The sequence below is a fragment of the Eschrichtius robustus genome, chromosome 12, assembly GCF_028021215.1.
Source record: "Eschrichtius robustus isolate mEscRob2 chromosome 12, mEscRob2.pri, whole genome shotgun sequence".
NCBI lineage: Eukaryota > Metazoa > Chordata > Mammalia > Artiodactyla > Eschrichtiidae > Eschrichtius > Eschrichtius robustus.
Genome location: NC_090835.1, coordinates 85,103,632 through 85,119,111, shown reverse-complemented (window position 1 = coordinate 85,119,111; position 15,480 = coordinate 85,103,632). Strand labels below are relative to the sequence as shown.

The window sequence follows — 15,480 nt, the reverse complement described above, 5'->3', positions numbered from 1 at the left end:
CACCACTATTGTTCAACATAGTTTTGGAAGTCCTAGCCACGGCAATCAGAGAAGAAAAATAAATAAAAGGAATACACATTGGAAAAGAAGAAGTAAAACTGTCACTGTTTGCAGATGACATGATACTATACATAGAGAATTCTAAAACTGCCACCAGAAAACTGCTAGAGCTAATTAATGAATTTGGTAAAGTTGCAGGATACAAAATTAATGCATAGAAATCTCTTGCATTCCTTTGCACTAATGATGAAAAATCTGAAAGAGAAATTATGGAAACACTCCCATTTACCATTGCAACAAAAAGAATAAAATACCTAGGAATAAACCTACCTAGGGAGACGAAAGACCTTTATGCAGAAAACTATAAGACACTGATGAAAGAAATTAAAGATGATACCAACAGATGGAGAGATATACCATGTTCTTGGATTGGAAGAATCAATATTGTGAAAATGACTATACTACCCAAAGCAATCTACAGATTCAATGCAATCCCTATCAAATTACCAATGGCATTTTTTACGGAACTAGAACAAATCATCTTAAAATTTGTACGGAGGCACAAAAGACCCCAAATAGCCAAAGCAGTCTTGAGGGAAAAAAACGGAGCTGGAGGAATCAGACTCCCTGACTTCAGACTATACTACAAAGCTACAATAATCAAGACAATATGGTACTGGCATAACATAGAAACAAAACAGAAACATAGATCAATGGAACAAGATAGAAAGCCCAGAGATAAACCCACACACCTATGGTCAACTAATCTATGACAAAGGAGGCAAAGATATACAATGGAGAAAAGACAGTCTCTTCAATAAGTGGTGCTGGGAAAACTGGACAGCTACATGTAAAAGAATGAAATTAGAATACTCCCTAACACCATCCACAAAAATAAACTCAAAATGGATTAGAGACCTAAATGTAAGACCGGACACTATAAAACTCTTAGAGGAAAACATAGGAAGAACACTCTTTGACATAAATCACAGCAAGAACTTTTTTGATCCACCTCCTAGAGTAATGAAAATAAAAACACAAATAAACAAATGGGACCTAATGAAACTTAAAAGCTTTTGCACAGCAAAGGAATCCATAAACAAGACAAAAAGACAACCCTCAGAATGGGAGAAAATATTTGCAAACAAATCAACGGACAAAGGATTAATCTCCAAAATATATAAACAGCTCATTCAGCTCAATATTAAAGAAACAAACACCCCAATCCAAAATTGGGCAGAAGACCTAAATAGACATTTCTCCAAAGAAGACATACAGACAGCCACGAAGCACATGAAAAGATGCTCAACATCACTAATTATTAGAGAAATGCAAATCAAAACTACAATGAGGTATCACCTCACACCAGTTAGAATGGGCATCATCAGAAAATCTACAAACAACAAATGCTGGAGAGGGTGTGGAGAAAAGGGAACCCTCTTGCACTGTTGGTGGGAATGTAAATTGATACAGCCACTATGGAGAACAATATGGAGGTTCCTTAAAAAACTAAAACTAGAATTACCATATGACCCAGCAATCCCACTACTGGGCATATACCCAGAGAAAACCGTAATTCAAAAAGACACATGCACCCCAATGTTCATTGCAGCACTATTTACAATAGCCAGGTCATAGAAACAACCTAGATGCCCATCGACAGACGAATGGATAAAGAAGATGTGGTACATATATACAATGGAATATTACTCAGCCATAAAAAGGAACAAAATTGAATCATTTGTTGAGACGTGGATGGATCTAGAGACTGTCATACAGAGTGAAGTAAGTCAGAAAGAGAAAAACAAATATCGTATATTAACGCATGTATGTGGAACCTGGAAAATGGTACAGATGAACGGGGTTGCAGGGCAGAAGCTGAGACACAGATGTAGAGAACAAACATATGGACACCAAGGGGGGAAAACTGAGGTGGGGTGGGGATGGTGGTGTTCTGAATTGGGCGATTGGGATTGACATGTATACAGTGATGTGTATAAAATTGATGACAAAAAAAAAAAAGTCACATTTTCAAATTAAAAAAAAAAAAAAGGACTCATAGTTTCATAAAGGAGGTTGTTATGCCAACCAGTTCATAAATCTTGAAAGGATCATAGTTGAGATAAGTACAAAGCAGAAAGGAAAATGGGATCAATCTTGTCTGGTTAGGAGCTTGTGAAAGACCCCACCCAAGTGAAAAGCTGATTCTTAAATTATGGATAATAATTTCTCAGAAGGAAAAGGAAGCAGTTGGAGAAATAAACCTGGTATTTTGGCTACAGCAGTAGTTCAGCATGACTTGAAGACAGATTTTTGGGAGATGAGGCTGGAGATCTCCTCGAAGGGTTGGAAGGAAACTTGTATGCCTTGCTGTGGTTTGGGAATTTCATTCTGGAGTCAGTGAGATACCACTGAGAATTGAGGATGGAGAATGACATGTTCCTATCACTCTAACAACAGTGTAGACTGAGGGTACATCAGAAGGGGGAAGATAGGCTTAACAGAGTTTTAACAGGCACACGTTGAGTGGATGTCATAGGCCAGACATGGCACTAGATTCTGGGTATACCTTGGGAGCAAAGTAACTATAACACCCACCTCATTCTAGGTATCACAATAACAACAGTACCATTTATTTTCTTTTTTCTTGGTACTTATCTGGGTTGCTTCACTTGTTTTAAGTATTTCAACTCAGAAACTCTGATTTGTTATTACTATGTATATTTTATAGGCAAGGTAACTAAGGTTAAGAGATGGTATCTTCCCAAAGCTGTGTTGCCAATAAACTGTCAGATTAGGATTTGCACCCAGGCAATAATTTCACTGTGATCTATTGTGATGGCAGTAAAAGAGATATCTGTAAAATTGGCCATGACCACAGTAAGAACAGAGCTAGGCCACAGTTCCTTGCTATAAGAAGCAGGGAAAAAATTCTAGTCTATAAAGAATCTATAATGAAGGTAATATGGAAGCTATAGCATTAGGGCACCAAACATGCTACTCTTCACCCTTTCCTAGATTGTTCTCTCTGCTTTCTACATGTCAGTGGATGAAGCCAGCTGGTCAACGTGCAGTCTAGTGCCAGAGTGGACAACCAAAGTGCAGCTGTGGCTTTTTCTAGCCGTTTTCACCTCTTGCTGCACTGAGCGGCTGGTGGACAGCTTCCACTCCAGGACTTCAGATCTGTCTGTTGGTTCCTGTGCATTCAGCAGCCAAATGCCTCATAGCTCTCTGCTGAGCGTCCTCCCAAATTTAGTTTGAAGAAAAATAATAGAATAAAAATTGTCTTTCAGCATCCCATAACCACAGGATGTCTGAAATGCTATTCAGAAGTTAGAGTAGAAACATACTGTGGTAGGCAGAATTCTAAGATGGCCACAAGATTCCACACCCTGGTGTACGTGCCCTGTAAACTCCCTTTCCCTTGAGTGTAAGTAAGATTTGTAACTATGGTATCTGTGGATCTGTGGTAACTATGATATCTAAGTAGGATTTGTAACTGTGGTAGTGATATGGTATTAGTGCCATAATTATGGGACTGTATATGGCAGAAGTGATTTTGCAGATGTAAATAAGTTTCCTAATCAGTTGCCTTTGAGTTCATCAAAAAGGGACTATCCTGGGTGAGCCTGACCTAATCAAGTAATCCTTGAAAAGAGGTCAGAGAGATATGAAACATAAGAGATGTTTTCCTGCTGGCATCGAAGGAGAAAACTGCCATGTTGTAGAGAGGGCAAAGAACTAAAACACAACTTCTAGGAACTGAGAGCGGTCCCTGTCCAACAGCTAACAAGAAAATAGGGACCTCAGTCATACAATCACAAGGAAATGAATTCTGTGAACAACCAGTGTTTGCAAAAGCAGACCCAATGCTTCAGATGTGATCATAGCCCCAGTCTACACTTTGATTTAAGCCTGAGTGGAGGACTCAGAAAACCCATAACCAGACTCTTCATCCATGGACACTTTAAAATATTCAGTTTGTGTTTTTCTAAGTCCCTCAGTAAAATATTAAATTTGTGCTTTTCTAAGTCCCTCAGTTTGTGATAATTTGCTATGCAGCAGTGGAAAACTACTACACTAATGCCACAGTGCAGAGAGGTGCCATCCTCAGTTATCAAACTGGCAGGTCATGCTGGACTAGCTTGTTCTTATGCCCCTTTAAAAAAGTTTTAAGCTTTTCATGGCTCTCTATGTAAGTTTAACATAGTATGCCATCAATTTTATATAAAAGTTAATCTTTTTAACTCTTTGAGGCCACTTTGTGTTGTTTAATGAGTTACATTTCCATTGTGCTGATGATCATTTTTCTTTTCAGTGTAGTCCTACTAAACATAAGTCTTATGTGTGTGCTTCACATAAAACATAAGCTTAATTATTATGCAACATTTGATTCTCGCATGATGTAAATATCATGGCTAGTATAGTTGAAATATTCCTGTTGAAAAGCAAGTTCATTAAAAAGTGATTAAGTTAGAGTTGTTAGTAATTAAACTACAACATATAAGTAGCATGAATAATTGTCTAAAAATCTGTAGAAATTGCCCTGGGCTTAATGATCACATAAATAATCCTGTTTCAATTATTTGAGTTTTACATGATTTCATAATAAATGAATTATGCATCAGAAAAAAAAAAATGAATGAATGTATTCTTACAGTAAGCTGCCTAGTACTCTCTGTCTTTCCTCAGTGCTGGTTCTTTCCTCTTGTCTTCCCCTGGAAAGCATTACAGAGGGGTTTACCTCATATAAAATGAAGCAAGAGAATTGGCTGCACTGTTTGCCCAGGAACTCCCTTCTGAGCTCTAGAACAATCCCCAGTCTCAGAAAAGAAACTGGAACACACGCAAGATATTGCTGGATCTCTGGTTTAGGAACCATTTAGCTCCTGAGGTGGAATACTCTTGCCCAGTATCCGGGGTGTCAACCTCCTAGTAGTAAGATTCCTAGAAGGGGAAGGCTGACTGCCAGTCAGAATGTTGCTTGGTGACCAAGAAATCAAAGTCACGACAGGTGGGTACTTTGGGAACATTGCATCCAGGTCACAATAAATCCCAGTCCTGAAATAAATATGGTATTTGTTTATTCCAGCCTTGTTTTAAACATGATCTAGAATAGCTTAAACAATAAAGAATTACAACCAGGGGAAATGAAGAGTTAGAAAAATCAGATAAAACCAAGAGTAAGGTTAATATAAACATCATGCCAGCAGGAATACCACAGATTTGGAACTGAGCTCTCTAGCAGCCAGTTCAAAGAGGGAAACACAGTCATTTCATGGCACCCAATGTCCGTAAAGTAAAAAGAGACCAGAATCTCAGGAGATGCACAGCCATTCGTTTTCCTGAGATGAGGAGGTCCCGGTGGAAGTGGTGGGATAAAGTGAACAGTACCTCAACCACATCCTTATCATGAATACAAGTTTCATAGGGTCTATTCGTTTCTTCCAGTGTCCCTGTGACAGCTGGTGGTACCATGTTCAGGCAGAATCACTCAGAGCAATGTAATCCATGTGCCTGTGCTGTTGGTCCAGCTTAATCCAGGGAGAGATTCTAGTGTAATCATGAAATGGGTGGCACACATATTCTTCATCAAATTGACATAAGAAGTCCTCTCCAGCCATCTTTTGATATATAAAACATGAATGTGAGTTCAGTGTTATTATACACTTGACATCACAGCCATTTGGTGCTGCTGATTAACAGTAGGTTACAACAGGGACTTCCCTGGTGGCGCAGTGGATAAGACTCTGTGCTCCCAGTGCAGGGGGCCTGGGGTTCGATCCCTGGTCAGGGAACTAGATCCCACATGCATGCCGCAACTAAGAGTTTGCATGCCACAACTAAGGAGCTCACATGCTGCAACTAAGACCTGGCGCAACCAAAAAAAAAACAAAAAACAGTAAGCTAAAACAGAAAGAATATTCATGGCCAGAACAAGCCTGTCTCCCTACAGGGAGCAATTAAACAGCTCACAGTTCTTGTCCCCTGTGTCTCCCTTTCCTGGATCCCATGAAGGCCACCCCTTTCTGCAGCCACATTTTTTCTTCAGATGGAGCCCAGTACCATGAATTTGATTTTTTCTTTCTGAGTTATAATCTCCAACCAGGCATGCTTCCTTTGATTGCACTTGATTATTCCCAAGTTTCCTTAACACATCTGCAATTCTTTCCCCAGATGGTGCCTCTCATTTACTGTGAAAATTCACCACAACTTTCACTCATGAGTGATGAACTTCCATCTAACTTCCCAGGAGGCCCTTTACTAGCTGTGTGACTTTAGGCAAGTTACTAAACCTCTCTGAGCCTTATTTTCATCATTTATATTGTTGATAATGCCTACCTTGGAAGGTTGTTTGGAATTAGAGAAAATTGTAATAATAGTAACAGCAGCAAAAGTTTATTAAGTTCTTATTGTGGCAGATACTATGGTCAGCATTTAACATGCAATTATTTGCTTGAGTCATCTCAGCAATTCTATCACATGGGATCTCTGACTATCCCTGTTTTACAGATTAGGAAACAGGTTTGGAGAGTTTAGTGCCTGGCCCATTAGTTACAGTAGTTACAACCATAATTATTCAATGTCATGAGAAAGGCACAGGGCAGAGGAGTTCTCACTGAAAAGACTTCTTGAACAAGGAGTCATTTGCAGATGGGTTGGTTGGTTTGTTGGTTTGGTTTCTTTGTTTTCATTGTAAACCTAGTATTGTATGTATATGCTCCTTGAAAAAGTTCAAACAGTGCCTATGGTTACAAAGTAAAAAGCTGAGAAGCTTCCACCACCAGGGAGTAACTGCTGAATAACATCCTGAAGGAAATTTCCCATGAATATACCGTCTAAAAAAGAGATCAAGCTGTATGTCTCTATTATTTTTTTTTTCCTGGGTATCATTTTTTTTTCTTTCCTGCTTTTCACTGAGCAGGGGAGTGGGTGAGAGGAGCAAGGGTGCAGGGTGGCCAAGGGCTTGAGGGCTGGCTGCTGGGCCAGGTGCTGGGCAGGGGCCAGGTACTTGCTTGCTTACATGCATTCACTGGTTCTAAAGCCACTCTCTGAGTTCCTCCAGTAGTGTCTGCCCTGGCCTAGAGCAGGGCCCAGGGATGAGGGTGAGGAACAGAGGAAGCCAGAATCCAGAGGGGCAGTTGGCCACGTGGTAATGACCTTCAGTGCAAGTTCCAGGCTCTGCAACCAGCTGATACTTGAGCAGGGGAGTGGCCTGACTAGAGCTGACTTTTTAAAAAATTGTATTAAAATACACATAACATAAAATTCACCATCTTGACCATTTTTAAGTGTACAGTTCAGTAATAATTAAAAACATTCACGGGCTTCCCTTGTGGCGCAGTGGTTAAGAATCCGCCTGCCAATCCCGGGGACGTGGGTTTGAGCCCTGGCCTGGGAGGATCCCACATGCCGTGGAGCAACTAAGCCCGTGGGCCACAACTACTGAGCCTGAGCTCTAGAGCCCACGTGCCACAACTACTGAAGCCCACGTGTCTAGAGCCCGTGCTCTGCAATGGGAGAAGCCACTGCAGTGAGAAGCCCGCGCACCGCAACGAGGAGTAGCCCCCGCTCACCGCAACTAGAGAAAGCCCGCGGGCAGCGACGAAGACCCAAAGCGGCCAAAAATAAATAAATAAAATAAATAAATTTTTTAAACAACAAAAAACATTCACACTGTTGTGCAGCCATCACCACCATCCATCACCATAACCCTTTACATCTTGTAAATCTGAAAGTCTATACCTTTTAAACAATACCTCCCCGTTCTCCCCTCTCCCCAGCTGGAGCTGACCTTAGGATGGGCTGCAGGAGACAAGGCCGTTGGGTAAGAGGCCAGTTAGGAGATGGCTGTAACCACTAAGGCCAGAGGCCATGAGGATCCCCGTGTGAGAAAGAAGGGCACAAACAGGAAACAAACTTAATAATTAAACAAAAGCACCTCCCTGTGCATGAGACACTCACTGTGCCAGGCCGCGTGAAGGCATCTGAGGAGTCATTTCCTCTCCAGGTGACTTGCCCAGCTGGAGTCAGCAGCCAGCAAATCTGAAGCCCTTTTTTGCACCCATTTCTCACATTATTGAAGCTCCTCCATCATCAAAATCTCCCCCTTAGCTCATCTACACTCACTCCCCTTCAATCCCTCTCCACTCTGAAAAATCACTTTAAAAGGTAAATATGTTTCTCCCCTGCTTCAACCTCTGAATTCTCATGGTTCTTCAGATATGGATAAAACCCCCAAACCCCAAATCTCTAAGAGGGCCTACAAGGCCCTGCAGGATCTGCTCCAGCACCTCCCCTCCTCACACAGCTGTTCCTTCTTTTTTTTTTTTTTTGGCCGCTCTGCATGTGGGATCTTAGTTCCCCAACCAGGAACCGAACCCACGCCCCCTGCACTGGAAGCGCAGAGTCCCAACCACTGGACCACCAGGGAAGTCCTACACAGCTGCTCCTTCTGCCTGGAAGGTGCCTGCCCTGCCACCATCCTCCAAGCCCCCTCACACACCACACACACACACACACACAGGGCTGCCCTGCTCTATAGCACATCACTGTTTTAAATTCAGTATTCTTCGTGTAAACATGTGATGTGTTTTTCACCCCTGTTAACCTGTAAGGTCCAGGAGGAAGGGACCATGTGAGTCGTGTTCCCTACTGTAGCCCCAGTGCCTGGACATAGTAAGTGTGCAATGTTAACGGCTAAATGAGTGAACAGTGTAACCTGCTCTCAAGAAAGTTATCTTGGGCTTCCCTGGTGGCGCAGTGGTTGAGAGTCTGCCTGCCAATGCAGGGGACACGGGTTCGAGCCCTGGTCTGCGAAGATCCCACATGCCGTGGAGCAGCTGGGCCCGTGGGCCACGGCTGCTGGGCCTGCGTGTCTGGAGCCCGTGCTCCGCAACAAGAGAGGCCGCGGCAGTGAGGGGCCCGCGCACCGCAATGAAGAGTGGCCCCCACTTGCCACAACTGGAGAGAGCCCTTGCACAGAAACGAAGACCCAAAACAGCTAAAAATTAAATAAATAAATAAATAAAAACCTTGTGATATAGAATAACCTGTTTATCAACCTTAGCAGCACCATCCTTCCTTTAAAAAAAAAAAAAAAAAGAAAGTTATCTTAGAGTCCATTGCACTGAGTTGCAGATGACTGGTAACAACTCGGGTGATCCTGGAGAGAAGACTGGAGAGGTGGCAGGTGAAGGAGGTGTATGTTAAAGGGTTTGCATAGTTGCTAGGGCTGCCGTACACAGCGTCACAAACTGGGTGTCTTAAACAAGAGAAACCTGTTGTCTCGCTCTTCTGGAGCGAGAAATCTGAACTCAGGGTGTCAGCAGAGTTGATTCCTTCTGAAGGCCCTGAGAATCTATCTATTCCATGCCTCTCTCCTTGCTTCCAGTAGCCTCAGGCATTCCTTGGCTTGTAGGTGACATCATCCTTATGTCTTTACATTGTCTTCCCTCTGTGTGTGTCTGTGCCCAAATTTCCTCCTCTTTATATGGACACCAGTCCTATTGGATTAAGCCCCACCCTAATGACCTCATGTTAACGTGATTACCTCTGTAAAGACCCTATTTCCAAATAAGATGACATTCATAGGTACCCAGAGTCAGGACTTCAACATAGAGGGACACAATTCAACCCATAACAGGATTGAATATGGTCCCACCCTGAATGACTATAGCTCAAACAGACCCTAGCCAGGTGCAGAAATCACTGAGCACTTCATCCTGTCCCAATCTAATGACTTCAGAATCTCTACAGTGAACTGACTCTGGGTCCTAACCTCACTTTACCTGTGGGTCCTAACCTCACCTCAACCCTCCAACCTTGCCCACACCTACATTGGTCTCCACCTGTGCCTCTGCTTTGTTCTCACACACAACCTGGTCCGGGGTGTGTTCCTCTCCTTCAGTCTCTTGGTGACGTGAAAAGTCTTCGTGATTGATGACCCACATAGTCCCATGACTGTAGGATACAATACACAGACCACGTTAAAGTAGCAAACTCCATGTAAATTGTCTATCTTAAAAGTTGTCAACAGAAGAAGTAACACTGTTACCACCAACCCTCATGTGGACCCTCAATACCTCGCCTTTGGTTTCAAATACTATTCTTCACCTAAAGAAACTAGAACCCTGCATCTGTTCTTATCAGTTTAATATCTGATACATCCTCTATCCAAGGACAATATCTTAAATGGATTTTTGGAGCTAGGAGATGGAACAGCAGCTTGCTCCATTCACTCCGTGCATTGACTTGGTATTGCAGTACTTCCAGAAACAGTGCACCAGAAAAGAAAAGAAAAGAAACTAGAACCCATATAATGCAAGACTTGGATGTTAGCTGATTCCATGTTTCAGGGAAGAAAAGACTTAGGACAGGACTTGAATGTTCTGTTGTTGCCAGAAAGCCAGGATACCTTCAAGAATGTCAAGGAAAGTGCTATAAAGGACAAAGGAGCCAACTGAAAGAATCTCCATTGTTCAACCTGAGACAACTGAGCATGAGAAGGAAGAAGACGAGGAGGAGGAATAATAATTATGGTTTACTGAAGTCAATTGTGGCTGTAGAGGCTATGAGATCATTATGATACTCAAAAGATAAAGGTTCATACAAAGTGCACAAAAGATGTCTGTAACAGAAGAGAAAGGATGCAGTTGTTAAAAATGGATTTTAATCAAAAGGGAATTGTTCATTTTGTCTCTTCTGTCAATTATGTGTGTGGTTATAAAGCAGAGAGAGATGCTTTCTTTCACCTACATAAGTGGAAAAGAAAAAAACACAGGCAACTGTGAGAAGGCCAAGTAGCCCCACTCTAAGTATGAACTTTAGCAGAAATAAGAATGTCTGACAAGGGAGGATGTCTGAGGCAATAGTGAAAGGAAGAAGGTGGTTTCTTTTCCTTTTTTTCTGGGCCACACACACACCCACACACACACAGTTTGCAGGATCTTAGTTCCCTGACCGGGGATCAAACCTGTGCCCTCAGCAGTGAAAGTGCAGAGTCCTAGCCACTGGACCACCAGGGAATTCCCAAGAAGGCGATTTCAATAGTAGGTACCAAAACGATAAATTAACAACAACAACAACAAAATCACTAAAAAGGAGAGCTAATAAAGTCAACCCAATTCCTCATCTCCTAGAATAAATATCTAGAATGCCCTACTAATTATAATAAGATACAAATAAGAATTAAGATATAATAATGCTAATAGATCAAGTCAGCATATCATAGTGAGAGAAAAATGTATCATAATGAGTGGAAAAATCCACTGATCAAGAGGGATTTTTTAAGTATGTTATATTAAGGAAAAGAAATAAGTTGCAAAATTCTAAAATCTATGCACTTAAAAAGAGTTTTATTCTCCAGTGAGATACAGTTTCACAGCCACTAGGCTGGCTCTAATAAAAAGACAGATAATAACAAGTGTTGACAAGAATATGGAAAAATTGGAATCTTCATAAACAGCTGGTGGGAATGTGAAATGGTAAAGCAGCTTTGGAGAATCACTGTTTGGCAGTTCCTCAAAAGGCTTAACGTGGGGTTACCATGTGACCCAGAAAGTCACTCCTAGGTACATACTCCAGAGAAATGAAAATATATGTCTACACAAATACTTGCGCACAAATGTTTATAGCACCATGATACATAATGACCAAAAAGTGAAAATAGCTCAGAATATCCATCAACTGATGAATGGATAAATACAATGTGTTGTACCTATACAATGAAATAATAGAGAGTTCAACAATAAAAAGGAATGAAGTACTGATATCTGCTACAACATGGATGAACCTTGAAAACATTGTGCTAAGTGAAAGAAGCCAGTCACAGAAACCTACATATTGTATTTTCTATTTATATGAAATGTCCAGAATAGGTAAGTTCATAGAGACAGAAAGTAGAGTGGTGGTTGCCTAGGGCTAGGGGAAGGGGAATGGGGAGTGACTGCTAATGGGCACGGAGTTTCTCTGGGGAACAATGAAAACGTTCTAAAACTGATTGTGGTGATGGTTGCACAACTCTGTGAGTATACTGAAAACTGAAGTATAGACTTTCAATGGGCAAATTGTATGGTGTGTAAATTAATATCTCAAGAAAGTTTTTTTTAAGTTTTATTGACTCAACTAGTCTTCTTTAATTAGAAGAAGGAAGAGGAGAAAGAGAAAAAGGAGGAGGAGGAAAGGAGAAAGAGGAAGAGGGGCGGGGAGGAGAAGGAAAGAGCAACAGCTCATGCTGGTGATCAGCAGCCCAGATTTGAATCATAAACTGTGCAACCACGCCTCATGTCCAGACAAGACTAAAGTGGTCAAAATGCCATTCCTAAGTTTATTGAAACCTCAGGATGGGATAAAAAGAGAAAATACTGACATCCTAGAAAGGCAACCCAACCCAAGAAGAGAAGAGGAAAGAGAAGGAGAATAAAGAAATACGTTTAAAAAATAAAAATGCATTATGGCAACGGGGAAAAAAAATAAAGGTTTTTTAAAAAATAAAGAGAATTTAAGGAATAAAAAAAAAGAAATAAGTTTAAATCCATGGAACTAGCCTTTCATAACTGATTTTTAGTGGAAGTGAAGTGATTGGTCTTGTAAATGGTATAATAACTTTTGTGTTTGTTTGCTGCTTAGGGGGTTTAAGACATTTAAGAGAATCTTACACATCAGACTTGAGATCTGAATTAAATGCTTAAATTGGTTTAAGTGTGAAACAATATCAATGTTTGAATAAAATTTGGTTTATTAAATCTGTAAGTTTTGAGGTAGTAGTTATGTAAGTAGTATGCAGAGGAAGGTTGTTTAGTGCTTAAATGTTAATTGTTTAACAAACTCATAAGGGTAACAAACTTTATATTACACAGAAATGCCTAAAAGTCCTTTAGACAACGGCAGTGTGTTCCAGGAGGGGAGGCTGGGGTCAGATAATTAAGGGTCCACTAACATAGTAGATTGGTTTTATCTTTCTAGGCTCATCATCTTCGCCCCTGTTCATCACTAACAGAGTTAGTTCTTCTGAATTCAGCATCTTACAATGTCACAGTGAACAGAGAGCCCCAAAGCAATGGGGTACAGGAGAGGCGGGTTTTGATGGGGGTGAGGCAAGGGGGAAAGTCCAGTGCATGGGATGGGTGGTCAGACCAGCCAGAGGGGAATCCTGATGGATTGTCCTGGGTAGCCAGGGAGCAGTTAAGCACAGAAAAAAGGTACATAGAGAGGAGACAGAGGAACAGTGGGAAAGATGCTAAAGAAAACGGCTTCTGCTCAGTCAGTCAGAACTGTCTTCCTGAGGCCAAGAAAGACTAAATGGTCTCAAAACTAGATCACAACTTGTTTCTACCACCTTTCCACAGTGGGGGTTGCCTAACTGGAGACCCTATTAGACCAGAAATTATTTCACATCAGCCTAGCCCACTGCTTTATTTATTTATTTTTTAATAAGTTTATTTATTTTATTTATTTATTTTTGGCTGAGTTGGGTCTTCCTTGCTGCGCGCGGGCTTTCTCTAGTTGCGGTGAGAGGGGGCTACTCTTCTTTGCGGTGGGCGGGCTTCTCATCGCGGTGTCTTCTCTTGTTGTGAAGTATGGACTCTAGGCGCGCAAGCTTCAGTAGTCGTGGCACGCAGGCTCAGTAGTTGTGGCTCACGGGCTCTAGAACGCACGCTCAGTACTTGTGGTGCACGGGCTTAGTTGCTCCGCGGCATGTGGGATCTTCCCGGACCAGGGATGGAACCTAATGTCCCCTGCATTGGCAGGCGGATTCTCAAGCACTGCGCCACCAGGGAAGCCCCTAGCCCACTGCTTTAAACCAAACAGCAGGTATAGCACCAACTTTACTACCACCTCAGGATAAGCCATATCCACCCCACTGATCTATGTGGGGACAATAGCAGCCCCGAACAGTCATTGCTACTGAGAATGTGAAAACGGTCCTTCCTACCCTGGCCATGACCATGCCTCTAAGGCCTGAAACACCTATTCTCCTCCCACTATCCCTCCCCTGGACTGTACAGGCCTCCTTGACCAGGATATTCTGTGAGTGGACAGAACTAGAAACCCTGGCATGTGACCGATCTTCCCGAGGGCTGGTGTGCTCACTCTCACGTGTGACAATCTGGGTTCGTAAAAGTGTCTTCTGGATGTGTTTACCAGTTTCCTGACAGCAAAGGGAGAAAGCAGACCTAGAAAGAGGTAGAGGGAGTCCCCTGGTGGCCCTGTGGTTAGGATTCGATGCTTTCATTGCCGAAGGCACGGGTTCTACCCCTGGTTGAGGAACTAAGATCCCGCGAGCTGCCAAACAATGAAAAAAATAAAAAGAAAAGAAAGAGGTATAAAAAGGCAATAGGGAACATCCTTCCAGTGGAATGAGAGGAACACAAGAGGCAGGCATTTGGTCTGGAGAGACAAAACCACAGCCTGGCTGCTGGTCTTCAGATGACATAAAAATGGCTGAAAATGAACGTGTTGGAGGAAGGACTCCAGGTGGTGATTAAACTGTAGGGGCTGGAGAATCTTGCTTTCACCTGCTCTGTGCAGTTTGCCCAGCTTTGCTTGCGGTTTCCAAATGGTACCATACCCAAGCTCCACCTCTTACTGGCTGTGTGACCTTCAGCAAGTTACCTAACCTTGCTGAGCCTCAGTCTCTTCACCCGTAAAATAGAAATAATCAGAGTAAGTACATCCTAGAATTGTTGTGAGAGTTGAGATAACCCTGTAACACATTTTGTTCATGGTAAATATGTGATAAAGTACGCCATTATTACAATCACCCGAGAGTGTGTGTGTAAGTGAAAAATGTCTGAGAGAACACAAGTTTGTTTGAGGAATGAAATAGTTCAAGGAGAAGCCGACTCTCCCTTCTTGATCTTGGAATAATTCTCTTGAGTGTAATTCCCAGGGGGAAGCATCACACCACACTCAACAGTCAACCGTGAAGTCAACTACAGCCACTTCACCAACCAGCCCATTGTGGGCTAAGAACTCTCCTTCTCTGTGATGCCACCAGGACTGCCTAACTGAGACAACATTTTGCATTATAATCAGGCCCTTACACCTGCTCCATTTTTCAGTCTCTAATGTACTTTATCATTATCTTTTTAAAAATATTTATTTATTTATTATCTTTTTTTTTTTTTTTTTTTTTGGTTGTGGCCGGGTCTTAGTTGTGGCATGCATGTGGGATCTAGTTCCCTGACCAGGGATCGAACCTGGGCCCCCTGCATTGGGAGTGCAGAGTCTTAACCACTGCACCACCAGGGAAGTCCTATCATTATCTTAATTAAATTTCATAACAATCCTGTGAGGTAGACTGGACATCTGCTTTCATCCCATTTTACAGATGAGAAAACTAAGGTCTGCAGAGGCAAATGACCAGCCTAAATTGACACAGCAGAGAGAGCTGTGTGGGCACATGGAAGGGGAATCTCGTCTTCCAACTTCCTGCCAAGTGCTCTCTCTACTGCGGGACCTTCGAGAAATGACTCC

The 15,480-nt window shown here is 42.1% G+C and overlaps 1 non-coding gene across 1 annotated transcript; it reads left to right on the top strand.

Moving 5' to 3' along the window:
- The first annotated feature begins 10,102 nt into the window (after positions 1–10,102).
- Positions 10,103–10,291, top strand: LOC137774311 (U2 spliceosomal RNA). Its single transcript, XR_011075837.1, has one exon. It is a non-coding gene; the product is annotated as a U2 spliceosomal RNA (small nuclear RNA).
- Positions 10,292–15,480: the final 5,189 nt, after the last annotated feature.